Source organism: Rana temporaria, chromosome 3 (assembly GCF_905171775.1).
Source record: "Rana temporaria chromosome 3, aRanTem1.1, whole genome shotgun sequence".
In the NCBI taxonomy this organism is placed as follows: Eukaryota; Metazoa; Chordata; class Amphibia; order Anura; family Ranidae; genus Rana; species Rana temporaria.
Genome location: NC_053491.1, coordinates 61732392 through 61747400, shown reverse-complemented (window position 1 = coordinate 61747400; position 15009 = coordinate 61732392).

Below are 15009 nucleotides of genomic sequence, written 5' to 3'. Positions count from 1 at the left end.
TGTATAACAGAAACAAAGAAAAATTCATTTTTTTTACAGAATTTTCATTTTTTTCTTTTATAGCGCAAAAAATGAAAAACACAGCGGTGATTAAATACCACCAAAAGAAAGCTCTATTTGTGTGAAAAAAGGGACACAAATGTCATATGGGTACAGTGTTGTATGACTGAGTAATTGTCATTCAAAATGTGAGAGCGCCGAAAGTTGAAAATTGGTCAGATTAGGAAGGGGGTTTAAGTGCCCAGTGGTCAAGTGGTCAAACCCTCAGAAGCTCACTTAATTAAAAAACTTACAATTAACACATGCACAATGGCACATATATGTAAAATGTGTAAGTGTTGTGTACTGGATACAGCCGATGTTGCAAATAAAAATAAAAATAAATAAATAGAGTAGAATATGTCAGTTATAATTATATTATTGTAGAATGATTTGTGATTGTACAACACTACAGACAGAGGAGGTGAATGGCACCTGGAAGGAAATTTGAACCAATTTGCATAATAACCGTCACATCTTGTGTCCAGTAATGTAGCAGGGATTTTGCTAATTTGCATAATAACTGCCACCCAGGAAGCTCTCCACAGAGGTGGAGTGGGTGGAGCTAGTTGCCGTGGCAACGCATGTTCCGTGGAGTGGGGGAAGCTAGTTGTCAGGGCAACGATGTTCCTTTGTGACCTCATAGCACATAGTGAGTCCTTCCTGGTAAATAGCTGCTCCCAGATGAAACTCTCACTTCTAACTAGAAGCTTGTAGAGGACAGACGTGTTTACAGTTGCTCCATTTCAGAGTTGTTGAATTATTCATTCTGTTATATAGAACATTATATAATATATATTAGAGGAAGGACATCGCAACCGAGGAGGAAAAGAGCAGTTTGTTTATACTTATATTTAAAAAAAAAAATTAAATGGTGAGACAGACCCGTAAGAGGAAGGAGCGTTTTGCTCCAATCTCCCAGAGACAACTTGGAGAATCTAAGGAGGAGGAAGAAGAAGAAGTCAGCAGAGTTGAGAACGTCTGCTGTTCAACATCTAATAATTCAGATATGAGCGCCAGAAAGAGGTGCAGAGAGGAAGTATCTGATAGCACTAGAGAGGAAGGAGAGAATTCTGTGGAGGAGAATGGTGCAACTCCAAGGAAGCAGAGAAAATATGACAGCGCTGCAGAGACAGGACACAGCGCTGCACAGCAGAGAGGAAAGAAGAGGAAATATACTGAAGAGACTGAATGTGAGAGTCCTGTGGTGAAGAAGAGGACAGTGCAAAGCTTTTCAGAGGAGGATCCTGAGACTACAAGGAAGCAGAGCAGATATTACACTGCCATAGAGACAGGACACAGCGCTGCACAGAGAGGAAAGAAGAGGAAATGTCCTGCAGAGACTGAATGTGAGAGTCCTGTGGTGAAGAAGAGGGCAGTGCAGAGCTCTTCAGAGGAAGATCCTGAGACTACAAGGAAGCAGAGCAGATCTTACACTGCCATAGAGACAGTGCACAACTCTGCAGAAGAGAAAAGCTCCAGGAAGAGGAAATTTCCTGCAGAGACTGAATGTCAGAGTCCTGTGGTGAAGAAGAGGAGAGTACAGAGCTCTTCAGAGGAGGATGGTGAGACGCTGAGCAGATATTACACTGCTAGAGAGACAGTACAGGACGCTACAGAGCAGAGAGGCAAGAAGAGGAAATCTACAGAAGAGACTGAATGTGAGAGTCCTGTGAAGAAGAAAGGAAGAACAGACAAAGCAGGTAAGTGTTATAACGATGGATTATTATATAGTACATGGGGAAGGGGGAGGGGAGGCAATTCTCCACCAACTTCAACATTAGTTAAAATGAACTCAAACAGCAGAGATTTGTTTTGTTATCAGGAAGATTTAGAAATGTTAAAGTGGAACTCTGGCCAAAATGATAAATGACATACATGATACAGGCTGTCAGTAGACCGCAGTCTTTGTTTTCATGAGTTCCATCTTTTACATAGTTTATCACCTGGTGATCCGGCCAGTAAGTCTGTGGTTCAGCTTTTTTTTAACAGACCAAAGATGCCAGTTGAAAGGGTCATAAGGAGCTAGCAGGAAGGGGTCAAGGGAACCTGTAAACACAATGCAGGGGCTCCAATTGCTGACCTGCTCTTAATGGCTCATGCTCCAGGCCTGACATCATAATTCTAATTAGGTCAGATTTTTTTTTTTTATTTCTAATCCTGGCATGAAGAGTGATGAGATGGCAGTCAGATCCCAAGTATACCAGGGATGGGAGCTGTTTGAATAGGATCTGGTTTCCTTTGTGGCAGTGGAATTGGCTATTGATTTGACATTTGTTTAACCATTTTACGATACTTTCACATTGAGACGCGTATTACAAGCGATATAGCGCTAAAAATTGTGCCTCTCCTGTTACTCCAGTGTGAAAGCCAGAGGGCTTTCACACTGTCACGGTGTACTGGCAGGATGCTAAAAAAGTCCTGCAAGCAGCATCTTTGTGGCGCGTTAGGAGCGGTGTATACACCGCTCCTAAAGCGCCCCTGCCTAAAGAAATCAATGTGCAGTGCCATTGAGGCAGTGCTTTTAAACCTTTTTTGCCCGCTAGGGATGGTTAAAAGCACCCCACTACTGTCCGAAAAGCGCTGTTAAACTGCGGTAAAGCACTGCTAAAAACAGCGGCGCTTTACTGCCAACACCCGCCTGCCCCAGTGTGAAAGTGCCCTAAATGCAAAACAATGATCAGTTATAGCTGAAGTAAGATGTTTTTGTTTGCTGTACTCTGTTTTAGCAGTTCTTTCTGTTTTGGAGCCTTCAATTCCTGTAACATGATTGGTGACAAGGTAATAAATGTAATTTCTTTCTTTCTCTAGGAGTTAGTGGAGCGACATCGACTCACAGCACAAAAAGAAAAGACCGTGAAACGGCCTCCCTGGGTGTGGAGGACTTCATCTTCCATAAGATACTTGGAGAAGGAGGCTATGGGAAGGTAAGTGATCAAAGATAACTACAATGATAACTACAATGGAACCTCGGATTGCGAGTAACATGGTTAACGAGCGTTTCACAATACGAGCACTGTATTTAAAAAAATCCTAACTCGGTTTGCAAGTGTTGACTCACAAAACGAGCAGGATTCAGGCCAAAGCGGTGTGCAGTACCGCGTTTGGCCTGAGGTGGGGGGTGCTGGAGTCGAACGGCGCAGTTCGGAGCTGCTGGGAAAGACTCGGAAATACTATGTTCCCAAGCCTTTCCGAGGTTCGCCGAGTTCAGCCGAGCTGTCCTCTAGCCTTTCCGGCTGTTTCCGAGGTTTTCCGGCGCCCCTCTGCCTCTGTTCGCATGCGGTATTGCATGCCATTAAAAGGCAATGCGGAACAAATTATTTTAGTTTCCATTGACTTCAATGGGGAAACTCGCTTTGATATGCGAGTACTTTGGATTACGAGCATTCTCCTGGAACGGATTATGCTCGTAATCCGAGGTTCCACTGTACTAAGGAAACCATAAACATGGGGGAACACAATATGACCCTCCTCACAGAAGACTGTACACCATGTGTAGCATAAACATGTACACTCAGCCAAGTCTGTGAGGAGAAGGATGGGAATGAAGTACTGAGCAAGAGTATCTGTACACCCTTGTGCCCCACCACTGCAAGGGTTAAATGCTCATTTTGCCTAGAGAGAGGTGAATATGGTGAGATCCTAAACTTATTAATCACTTCCCTGGCAGCCAGCGCTCTCCTCCGCTTCCCATGGCCCTCAACATCCTTCCATATAATGCAGGACTCCTGGATCTGCACTATATGGGATGAGATCAGAGAGCTGAAACCGGCCAGGCAATGAAGGGAAGACACTTCGGAGGGAGTGGTCATGCAGTTGGGGGGGTGGTCATGCAGTTGGGGGAGTGGTCATGCATTTGGGGGGAGTGGTCATGCAGTGGGGGGAAGCCTGCGGGAGTAAGGAATACAGTAAATACAGTATATCACCTTATTCATCATCCCCCAAGGTACAATGAGCATCTAACCCTTGTAGAGCAGAGGGTGACCCCACTGCAAGGGAACATTGTAATGGGGAGTGCCACACTGTACCTGGCAGCAACCAGTCAGAATCCACCTCTGCAGAGTGAATTCTGATTGGTCGTTCTGAGTTATGATGCTTATAAATAAGCCTCCTGTGGTGAATAAGGCTGAGTCTCTCTCTGTGTACAGAACACATATGGTAGGCGGTCATACTTAATTAAATGGCAAAACCAACAGGACAGAAGAAATGAAAGATAATTAGGCATAGAACATGAGGATTGTATAATAATGATATTACAGCTAGAGTGCATGGAAAAGATGATGTATTAACTGTCTCTCTCCTACAGGTGTTGTTGGCGACACACCGTGACAGCGGACTACTGGTGGCTGTGAAAATGGCCCACAAGATGCAGCCAATTCTGCAGAACCCAGACAGGGTGCTAAATGAGCGGATAGTCATGGAGATAGCTGGGGGCAATCTTTTCTGCGCCCATGCTTATGCCACATTCCAGACGGAGGTAAGTCTAATGTTGGAAAAGTTAAAAAGACAGAATTATCAAATGAACAGCATATATAAAATGTGACATACAGGAGCACAAACTTTGCTTGTATCTAGGATGAGATGAATCAGATGTAGGAGAAGAAGACACCAGAAACATGTTACCAAATAATGTACATTGCTTAGAAGTTTAGTATATGTGTAATCTCTCCATGGAACACAACAGTATTTACAGCAAATGCCTGAAAGTGAGATGCTATAGAAAATTATACAATGTGTTACTTACAGCTACTTACTTATGAGATAGATAGATAGATAGATAGATAGATAGATAGATAGATAGATAGATAGATAGATAGATAGATAGATAGATAGATAGGTAGATAGATAGATAGATAGATAGATAGATAGATAGATAGATAGATAGATAGATAGGTAGATAGATAGATAGATAGATAGATAGATAGATAGATAGATAGATAGATAGATAGATAGATAGATAGATAGATAGATAGATAGAGATAGATAGATAGATAGATAGATAGATAGATAGATAGATAGATAGATAGATAGATAGATAGGATATATCATGTAGTTTGTTTTGGTAGAAAATTGTAACGTTGCTTTAATTTGGACCTTTTAACTGAAATTGATTCACTGACCTGTCTGTATTCTTTCCCCAGAATTACTTATTCTATGTTATGGAGTACATGAGGGGAGGAGATCTGATTGACATTGACGAGGTCCTTGGCATAACCGACAACTGGTACACAATGGACCTCCCCACCGTCAAACTCGTGGCAGCGGAGCTCGTGTGTGGTCTGCAGTACCTGCATTCCAGAGGCATCGTTCACAGGTAGTATAACATTCTTCAATCATTTTACAATTCACCCCAACCCCCCCGATGAATGAAAGGTTCAGTTGCTGTTCCATTCATTCCCTATTCATGGGTTATTACAATTCTTCTCCTTCCTCTGATGTAAGCGGAAGGGAAGCAATTAGCAATGTGGTCATCACAGCAATCACAAGGTACTGAGCTGTTCAGATCAGCTCTGCACACTGTGTCTGTGTACTGAGCTGTACAAGCATGGCTCAGTACACAGTGGTACAGGGCACAACAGCTGCCCAAAGGCATTGTATATAAAATGCCCAGTAGTGGTCTGTACAGTGGAAGGTAAGTGCACTAAATGAGCTGTGCCGTCATTAACCAATCAGTTCATAAAAGATACGGCTGTTTCCTGAATTGCATCAAGCTGTGCATGGACTGTGCTAGAAAAGGGAGCTTGGTGATTGTTGATCCCTCTGTGGATCAGTAATATTGGGGTATATGGGGGATAATTGTCTGAAATGCAGGCCTGACACTTTCTTTCTCCTCAGGGACATGAAGATGGAAAACGTTCTTGTAGACAGCACCGGTCACGTACATATTGCGGACTTCGGCATGGCAGCGTTAAACGTGTTTGGAGACAACATGGTGACAGAATACTTTGGACATATGTATAATGGAGCTCCAGAGGTAAGTTAAAAAAAAAATTCTACTTTTGTAATATGCTCATGTACACAGCAATTATCTATCATATTAGTCCTGAAGAAACCTGTTTAAATCTGGCAATAAAGGACCAGATTGGGCCTGTCCAGAATTAAAGAGAACCTGTGTATGAAGTGCAACTATCAACCAGATCAGACCCAGATGATAGAGAACCAATATACACAGTACAATTATTAGCTAGAATAAAAAGAGAACCCGTCAGCTTGGTTTTACCAGTCTCAGCTGAGGATCCTATCTAGCTTTAAATAAAAGCCACGGACTCCCAGCAGCAGTGCTAGTTCCATGGCTGGCATGTTCGTATGTGTGGCCTGTCCTGGAACTATCCCTACTTTTGGAAGTTGAATAATCAGAGCTTTCAGCACTGATAGGAAGTTGGGACAAGTTTAATCTACAGGGATAGGTTCTCCTTAATGTGTCAATAACCGGGCAATAAAGAACTGCTTTAACTGGACTATAGAAAGCTCACATTTGATTGTGTTCTGGGATTGGAAGTTTTGCTCGGGAGTCATCCAGCCCTGGGGGTCCTGTCCGGTTAGCATCCAACCCCGGGGGTCCTGTCCAGTTAGCATCCAGCCCTGGGTGGTCCTGTCCAGTTAGCATCCAGCCCTGGGGGGTCCTGTCCAGTTAGCATCCAGCCCTGGGGGGGGGGTCCTGTCCAGTTACCATCCAGCCCTGGGGGGGTCCTGTCCAGTTAGCATCCAGCCCTGGGGGTCCTGTCCAGTTTAGCATCCAGCCCTGGGGGTCCTGTCCAGTTTAGCATCCAGCCCTGGGGGGTCCTGTCCAGTTTAGCATCCAGCCCTGGGGGGGTCCGGAGGTCCCCAGGGGCCCGGAGGCCCACAGGGCCCCAGATGGCAACTCCCCTTTTTTTTATTTTATTTTTTTATAAAATATATATATATATATTTTAATATATTTTTATTTTATTTTTTATTAAAGGGACAATTTTTTTTTCTTAGGGGTACGGGGGTCCGCAGGGGCCCGGAGATCCCCAGTGCCCGGGATGAAAACACCCCTTTTTTTATAAAAAAATAAATACATTTTTATATATATATATATTTATTATTATTATTATTATTATTATTATTGGGCCCAGAGGTCCCCAGGGCCCCGGATGGCAACCCCCCTTTTTTATAAAAAAAAATATTTTTTTTATAATATATATTTATTTTTTATTTTTTTATATATATATATATATATATATATATATATATATATATATATATATATATATATATACATATATATATTTATTAAAGTGCTCATGAGGTCTCCAGGGCCCCATGTGGCAAACCCCCTTTTTTTTTTTTATAAATGTTTTTTCTTTTTTATTAAAGGGCCCAGAGGTCCCCAGGGCCCTGGATGGCAACCCCCCCCTTTTTTTTTTTGATAAATGTTTATTTATTTATATTATATATATTTTTTATTAAAGGGCCCAGAGGTCCCGGATGGCAACCCCCCTTTTTTGTAATTTCTTTTTATATATATATAAAAAAAAAATGTGTAAAGGGCCCCCCTCCGCTTCTCAATTCGCAGCAGCCCCCCCTCCCGCTTCTCAATTTCAGACGGCAGCACCCCCCCCCCCCCCCGGTTCTCTGTTCCAGGGGGCCCATGACTGAAGCTGTGTAATGGGCCCCATAATTCCTGATGGCGGCCCTGATTATTCTGAATAGTAATCTGTCAGGATAAAAATCACTCGCCAGTTTTGCAAGGGTCAGAGAATTGTACTTATAGATCTGTGTGTACAAACAGTGAATAATGCCTCGTTTATGTTGGCTCCACATAGAGGTTGGATGATTCTTAATGACCTAAGTTATACATTTGAATGAAAACTTCTGGGTGGAGCCTTGTTCTAAATGATGCTGCTGCTTTCCAGTCTGATTTGTCACTCTAATCCTTCTCTCTCTCTCTCTCTCTGATTTTCCAATAGATGTTCTTCGGATATCCGTATGATGGAGCCGCGGATTACTTTGCATTGGGGGTCTTACTATTTCGATTTGCATTTGGTCGACTTGCCTTTGAAGACAGTTTCACTTCTCCACAAGGCATAATGTATGATCCGCCATGCTTCCCAGACGACCCTGCCCCCGACCCCGTCCTCAAGGACCTTCTGGAAAAGGTACGTAGTGACAGTCCAAGTGGGACAGGTAAAGTTGACATATAGGCTCAGCCGAGGAGCCAGTGTGCTTTATAAATGCAGTTTGAACTTCACTTGCTTTGGGACTCTGAAAAAAAACCGAAGCCCCATTCATTCTAATGATTGTAAAAAATAAAGTGTCATGTGACAGCACTCTCATCCTATGATCACGCATTCTTTGCAGCACTATGCAGAGAACACACCGCAGACTCCACATGGCGCTCAGCATTGTATTAATAGAATGTACATTACCTGCGCCGTGTGGAGTATTTCCTGCGATGTGCAGAGAGTGAAGGCCACAGGACTGTATAAATAGACTTCTTAGCAATGTTATGCCATAGCTGTCATCTCATGTTTTTCTATTTTTCCCCCACAGCTCCTGTGTAAATATCCATACAGACGCAAAGATTTCATTGCCGACATACAAGATCATCCATTTTTCAACGGAATAAACTGGAAGGAACTGGAAGCGGGGGAGGCACGCCCTGCTTTCTCCATGCGACGGAAGGTACGTAAAAAAAATCTGAGCAGTGTGTTTATGTGCGGTCCACCAACCTGTCATTGTACACAGCTGTGACCAATCATGACACTTTTAGCGCGGGGGGGGGGGGGGGGTGTTCATAGAGGAAACAATGACATTTGTGAGACAGAGTATCATTGTGCTTCAAGAGGAATTCCAAGCTAAACACTAACTAATCTAAAAAATGCCCCCTCCCCCAACATCTATATTCATTAACCTATGCAAAAAATATGTGTATACTTACCTATCGGGCTGCTCCAATCTGGTCAGGTGATCCCCCTTGTGTCAGCCAGCAGCAGCTGCAAGGGAGAGGAAAGAGTGCCGGCAATGGCTGGAATGCCTGGGAGTGTTGACATCCATAGACTCATATGGCCCAACAGTTTTTGGTGCTCCCTGATCTCCCCTGCAGCTGTTGCTGGCTGACACCGTGAAGCAGGATCACCTAAAAATAGGCAAGTATATACATATTTCTATCTCAGGTAAGTCAGTATAAGTGCTAGGAGGGGAGAATCTGAATATTCAGACTTCATTTATTCTAATTCTGCAGAATTTTCATCTGTCATCTTAGCTTTACCCTGAATCTGACTCATCAGTTTGAGAGTCTCTGGGAAAGACTTACATTTCATGGCCACAGGGTTCTTTTATTTAACGCTGTTATGCACTCAGGAGCTGGCAGACACTGGGGCTGATTTACTAAAGGAAAATATACTGTGTACTGCAAGTGCAGTTGCTCTAGTTCTGAGGGAGAGCTCTGCTGATTTCTATTAGCCAATCATCTGCAAGCAAAAACTGTTTTTTTTTTTTTTTTGCATGCAATTCAGTATTCTTTACACAGTTTACCTCATTTACTAAGCTCTGGAGCAAGTGCATTTGCAGTAAACAGTACATTTGCCTTAAAGGGGTTGTAAAGGATTTTTTTTTCCCCCTAAATAGCTTCCTTTACCTTAGTGCAGTCCTCCTTCACTTACCTAATCCTTCGATTTTGCTTTTAAATGTCCTTATTTCTTCTGAGAAATGCCTCCTTCCTGTTCTTCTGTCTGTAACTCACCACAGTGATGCAAGGCTTTCTTCCTGGTGTGGAAAAAGCCTCTTGAGGGGGCGAGCAGGCAAGTCAGGACACTCTCTACTTTGCAGATAGAGAAAGAAGCTTTGTTTTAGTGGGCGTCCTGACACTCCTGCTCGCCCCCCTTAAGAGGCTTTCTCCACACCAGGGAGAAAGCCTCGCATTACGGTGGTGAGTTACAGACAGAAGAACAGGAAGTGAGGATTTCTCAGAAGAAATAAGGACATTTAAAAGCAAAATCGAAGGATGAGGTAAGTGAAGGAGGACTACACTAAGGTAAAGGAAGCTATTTAGGGAAAACAATTGTACCTTTACAACCCCTTTAAGCAAATCAACCCCAATGTGTGACGCTGTGAATGTGAGAGGATAGCAACTGGCAGATCTCAGCCTGACTCAATCGGAAGACTCGGGAGAAGTGAAATTAGGGGACAAATATAAACTATTCAGAAGTGAGTTTGCACAATTCTAATAGTGACAATCCTTATCTTTGCTTCTGCACAGTGGTGACTGGTATCTGACATCTCAGTCATATAGACTTGAATGGTCCCCAGAGGTCATAGAGGCATTTCCTCTAATAAGTGGTGGATCTCATGGCTTTCTCTTTTTCTTTTTTAGAGCTTCAGAGACTTCACAAGAGACATAATAAAACCGGAAGACCTGATGAACAACATAGATTCTGAAGGAGACCCTATTGAACCTTCAATTTCAGCTGAGGAACAGAAGATGTTTGATGGCTTTTCCTTTGTCAGTGATGAATGGAAAGCCATGAAGAAGCTGAAATAAAGCCAAATACACCAGGTTGTTGGGATCTTAGTAGAGGCAAGGGGGTTATGCTAGGAGTAGGGATTAGGGGGGTTGTGCTAGGAAGGTTATTTTAGGGGGGTGCAAGGAGATAGGATTAGGGAGGGTTTGTGCTATGGAGGTGATTTGGGAAGGTTTGTGCTAGGTGGGGGCCTAGCACTCTTTCTAAATCATATAACCATGTGCCAGAATGGGAATTTGAGTAGAGGTGGGTGGGCTTTGCTAGGAGGGGGTATTAGAGGGTTGTGCTAGGAGGGTTATTATAGGGGGGAAGGAGGAGGGATAGGGTGGGCTGTGCTAGGAGGGGGTATTAGGGGGGTTGTGCTAGGAGGGTTATTTTAGGGGGGTGAAAGAAGGAGGGATAGGGTGGGCTGTGCTAGGAGGGCGTATTAGGGGGTTGTGCTAGGAGGGTGAAAGAAGGAGGGATAGGGTGGGCTGTGCTAGGAGGGGGTATTAGGGAGGTTGTGCTAGGAGGGTTATTTTAGGGGGGTGAAAGAAGGAGGGATAGGGTGGGTTGGGATAGGAGGGAGTATTAGGGGGGTTGTGCTATGAGGTTTATTTTAGGGGGTGAAAGAAGGGGGGATAGGGTGGACTGTGCTAGGAGGGGGTATTGGGGGGTTGTGCTATGAGTTTTTTTAGGGGGGGTGAAAGGAGGGATAGGGTGGGTTGTGCTAGGAGGGAGTATTAGGGGGGTTGTGCTAGAAGGGTTATTTTAGGGGGGTGAAAGGAGGGATAGGGTGGGTTGTGCTAGGAGGGAGCATTAGGGGGGTTGTGCTAGGAGGGTTATTTTAGGGGGGTGAAAGGAGGGATAGGGTGGCTTGTGCTAGGAGGGGGTATTAGGGGGGTTGTGCTAGGAGGGTTATTTTAGGAGGGGTGAAAGAAGGAGGGATAGGTTGGGCTGTGCTAGGTGATAAGATTGGGAAGGGTTTGTGCTATGGAGGAGATTTGGGAAGGTTTGTGCTAGGTGGGGGGCCTAGCACTCTTTCTAAATCATATAACCATGTGCCAGAATGGGAATTTGAGTAGAGGTGGGTGGGTTGTGCTAGGAGGGGGTATTAGGGGGTTGTGCTAGGAGGGTTATTTTAGGGGGTGAAAGAAGGAGGGATAGGGTGGGCTGTGCTAGGAGGGGGTATTAGGGGGTTGTGCTAGGAGGGTTATTTTAGGGGGGTGAAAGAAGGAGGGATAGGGTGGGCTGTGCTAGGAGGGGGTATTAGGGGGTTGTGCTAGGAGGGTTATTTTAGGAGGGGTGAAAGAAGGAGGGATAGGTTGGGCTGTGCTAGGTGATAAGATTGGGAAGGGTTTGTGCTATGGAGGAGATTTGGGAAGGTTTGTGCTAGGTGGGGGGCCTAGCACTATTTCTAAATCATATAACCATGTGCCAGAATGGGAATTTGAGTAGAAGTGGGTGGGCTGTGCTAGGAGGGGGTATTAGTGGGTTGTGCTAGGAGGGTTATTTTTGGGGGGAAGTAGGAGGGATAGGGTGGGCTGTGCTAGGAGATAGGATTAGGGAGGTGATTTGGGAGGGTTTGTGCTATGGAGATGATTTGGGAAGGTTTGTGCTAGGTGGGGGGCCTAGCACTCTTTCTAAGTCATATAACCATGTGCCAGAATGAAAATTTGAGTAGAGGTGGGTGGGTTGTGCTAGGTGGGGGTTTTAGGGGGTTGTGCTAGGAGGGTTATTTTGGGGGGGGGGTGAAAGAAGGAGGGATAGGGTGGGCTGTGCTAGGAGGGGGTATTAGGGGGTTGTGCTAGGAGGGTTATTTTAGGGGGGTGAAAGAAGGAGGGATAGGGTGGGCTGTGCAAGGAGGGGGTATTAGGGGGTTGTGCTAGGAGGGTGAAAAAAGGAGGGATAGGGTGGGCTGTGCTAGGACAGGGGAATTAGGGAGTTTTGTGCTAGGAGGGTTATTTTAGGGGGGTTAAAGAAGGAGGGATAGGATGGGTTGTGCTAGGAGGGGGTATTAGGGGGGTTGTGCTATGAGGTTTATTTTAGGGGGTGAAAGAAGGAGGGATAGGGTGGGCTGTGCTAGGAGGGGGTATTAGGGGGTTGTGCTAGGAGTTTTTTTTAGGGGGGGTGAAAGGAGGGATAGGGTGGGTTGTGCTAGAAGGAAGTATTAGGGGGGTTGTGCTAGGAGGGTTATTTTAGGGGGGGGTGAAAGGAGGGATAGGGTGGGTTGTGCTAGGAGGGAGTATTAGGGGGGTTGTGCTAGGAGGGTTATTTTAGGGGGTAGAAAGGAGGGATAGGGTGGGTTGTGCTAGGAGGGGGTATTAGGGGGTTGTGCTAGGAGGGTTATTTTGGGGGGGGGTGAAAGAAGGAGGGATAGGGTGGGCTGTGCTAGGAGGGGGTATTAGGGGGTTGTGCTAGGAGGGTTATTTTAGGGGGGTGAAAGAAGGAGGGATAGGGTGGGCTGTGCAAGAAGGGGGTATTAGGGGGTTGTGCTAGGAGGGTGAAAAAAGGAGGGATAGGGTGGGCTGTGCTAGGACGGGGTATTAGGGAGGTTGTGCTAGGAGGGTTTTTTTAGGGGGGTTAAAGAAGGAGGGATAGGGTGGGTTGTGCTAGGAGGGGGTATTAGGGGGGTTGTGCTATGAGGTTTATTTTAGGGGGTGAAAGGAGGGATAGGGTGGGCTGTGCTAGGAGGGGGTATTAGGGGGTTGTACTAGGAGTTTTTTTTAGGGGGGGTGAAAGGAGGGATAGGGTGGGCTGTGCTAGGAGGGGGTATTAGGGGGTTGTACTAGGAGTTTTTTTTAGGGGGGGTGAAAGGAGGGATATGGTGGGTTGTGCTAGAAGGAAGTATTAGGGGGGTTGTGCTAGGAGGGTTATTTTAGGGGGGGTGAAAGGAGGGATAGGGTGGGTTGTGCTAGGAGGGGGTATTAGGGGGTTGTGCTAGGAGTTTTTTTTTAGGGGGGGTGAAAGGAGGGATAGGGTGGGTTGTGCTAGAAGGAAGTATTAGGGGGGTTGTGCTAGGAGGGTTATTTTAGGGGGGGTGAAAGGAGGGATAGGGTGGGTTGTGCTAGGAGGGAGTATTAGGGGGGTTGTGCTAGGAGGGTTATTTTAGGGGGTAGAAAGGAGGGATAGGGTGGGTTGTGCTAGGAGGGGGTATTAGGGGGTTGTGCTAGGAGGGTTATTTTGGGGGGGGGTGAAAGAAGGAGGGATAGGGTGGGCTGTGCTAGGAGGGGGTATTAGGGGGTTGTGCTAGGAGGGTTATTTTAGGGGGGTGAAAGAAGGAGGGATAGGGTGGGCTGTGCAAGGAGGGGGTATTAGGGGGTTGTGCTAGGAGGGTGAAAAAAGGAGGGATAGGGTGGGCTGTGCTAGGACGGGGTATTAGGGAGGTTGTGCTAGGAGGGTTATTTTAGGGGGGTGAAAGGAGGGATAGGGTGGGTTGTGCTAGGAGGGGGTATTAGCGGGTTGTGCTAGGAGGGTTATTTTGGGGGGGTGAAAGAAGGAGGGATACGGTGGGCTGTGCTAGGAGGGGGTATTAGGGGGTTGTGCTAGGAGGGTTATTTTAGGGGGGTGAAAGAAGGAGGGATAGGGTGGGCTGTGCAAGGAGGGGGTATTAGGGGGTTGTGCTAGGAGGGTGAAAAAAGGAGGGATAGGGTGGGCTGTGCTAGGACGGGGTATTAGGGAGGTTGTGCTAGGAGGGTTATTTTAGGGGGGTTAAATGAGGAGGGATAGGGTGGGTTGTGCTAGGAGGGGGTATTAGGGGGGTTGTGCTATGAGGTTTATTTTAGGGGGTGAAAGGAGGGATAGGGTGGGCTGTGCTAGGAGGGGGTATTAGGGGGTTGTACTAGGAGTTTTTTTTAGGGGGGGGTGAAAGGAGGGATAGGGTGGGCTGTGCTAGGAGGGGGTATTAGGGGGTTGTACTAGGAGTTTTTTTTAGGGGGGGGGGGGTGAAAGGAGGGATATGGTGGGTTGTGCTAGAAGGAAGTATTAGGGGGGTTGTGCTAGGAGGGTTATTTTAGGGGGGGTGAAAGGAGGAATAGGGTGGGTTGTGCTAGGAGGGAGTATTAGGGGGGTTGTGCTAGGAGGGTTATTTTAGGGGGGGGGTGAAAGGAGGGATAGGGTGGGTTGTGCTAGGAGGGAGTATTAGGGGGGTTGTGCTAGGAGGGTTATTTTAGGGGGAGAAAGGAGGGATAGGGTGGGTTGTGCTAGGAGGGAGTATTAGGGGGGTTGTGCTTGGAGGGTTATTTTAGGGGAGTGAAAGGAGGGATAGGGTGGGTTGTGCTAGGAGGGAGTATTAGGGGGTTGTGCTAGGAGGGTTATTTTAGGGGAGTGAAAGGAGGGATAGGGTGGGTTGTGCTAGGAGGGAGTATTAGGGGGTTGTGCTAGGAGGGTTATTTTAGGGGGGTGAAAAAAGGGATAGGGTGGGTTGTGCTAGGAGGGAGTATTAGGGGGGTTGTGCTAGGAGTGTTATTTTAGGGGGGAGAAAGGAGGTATAGGGTGGGTTGTG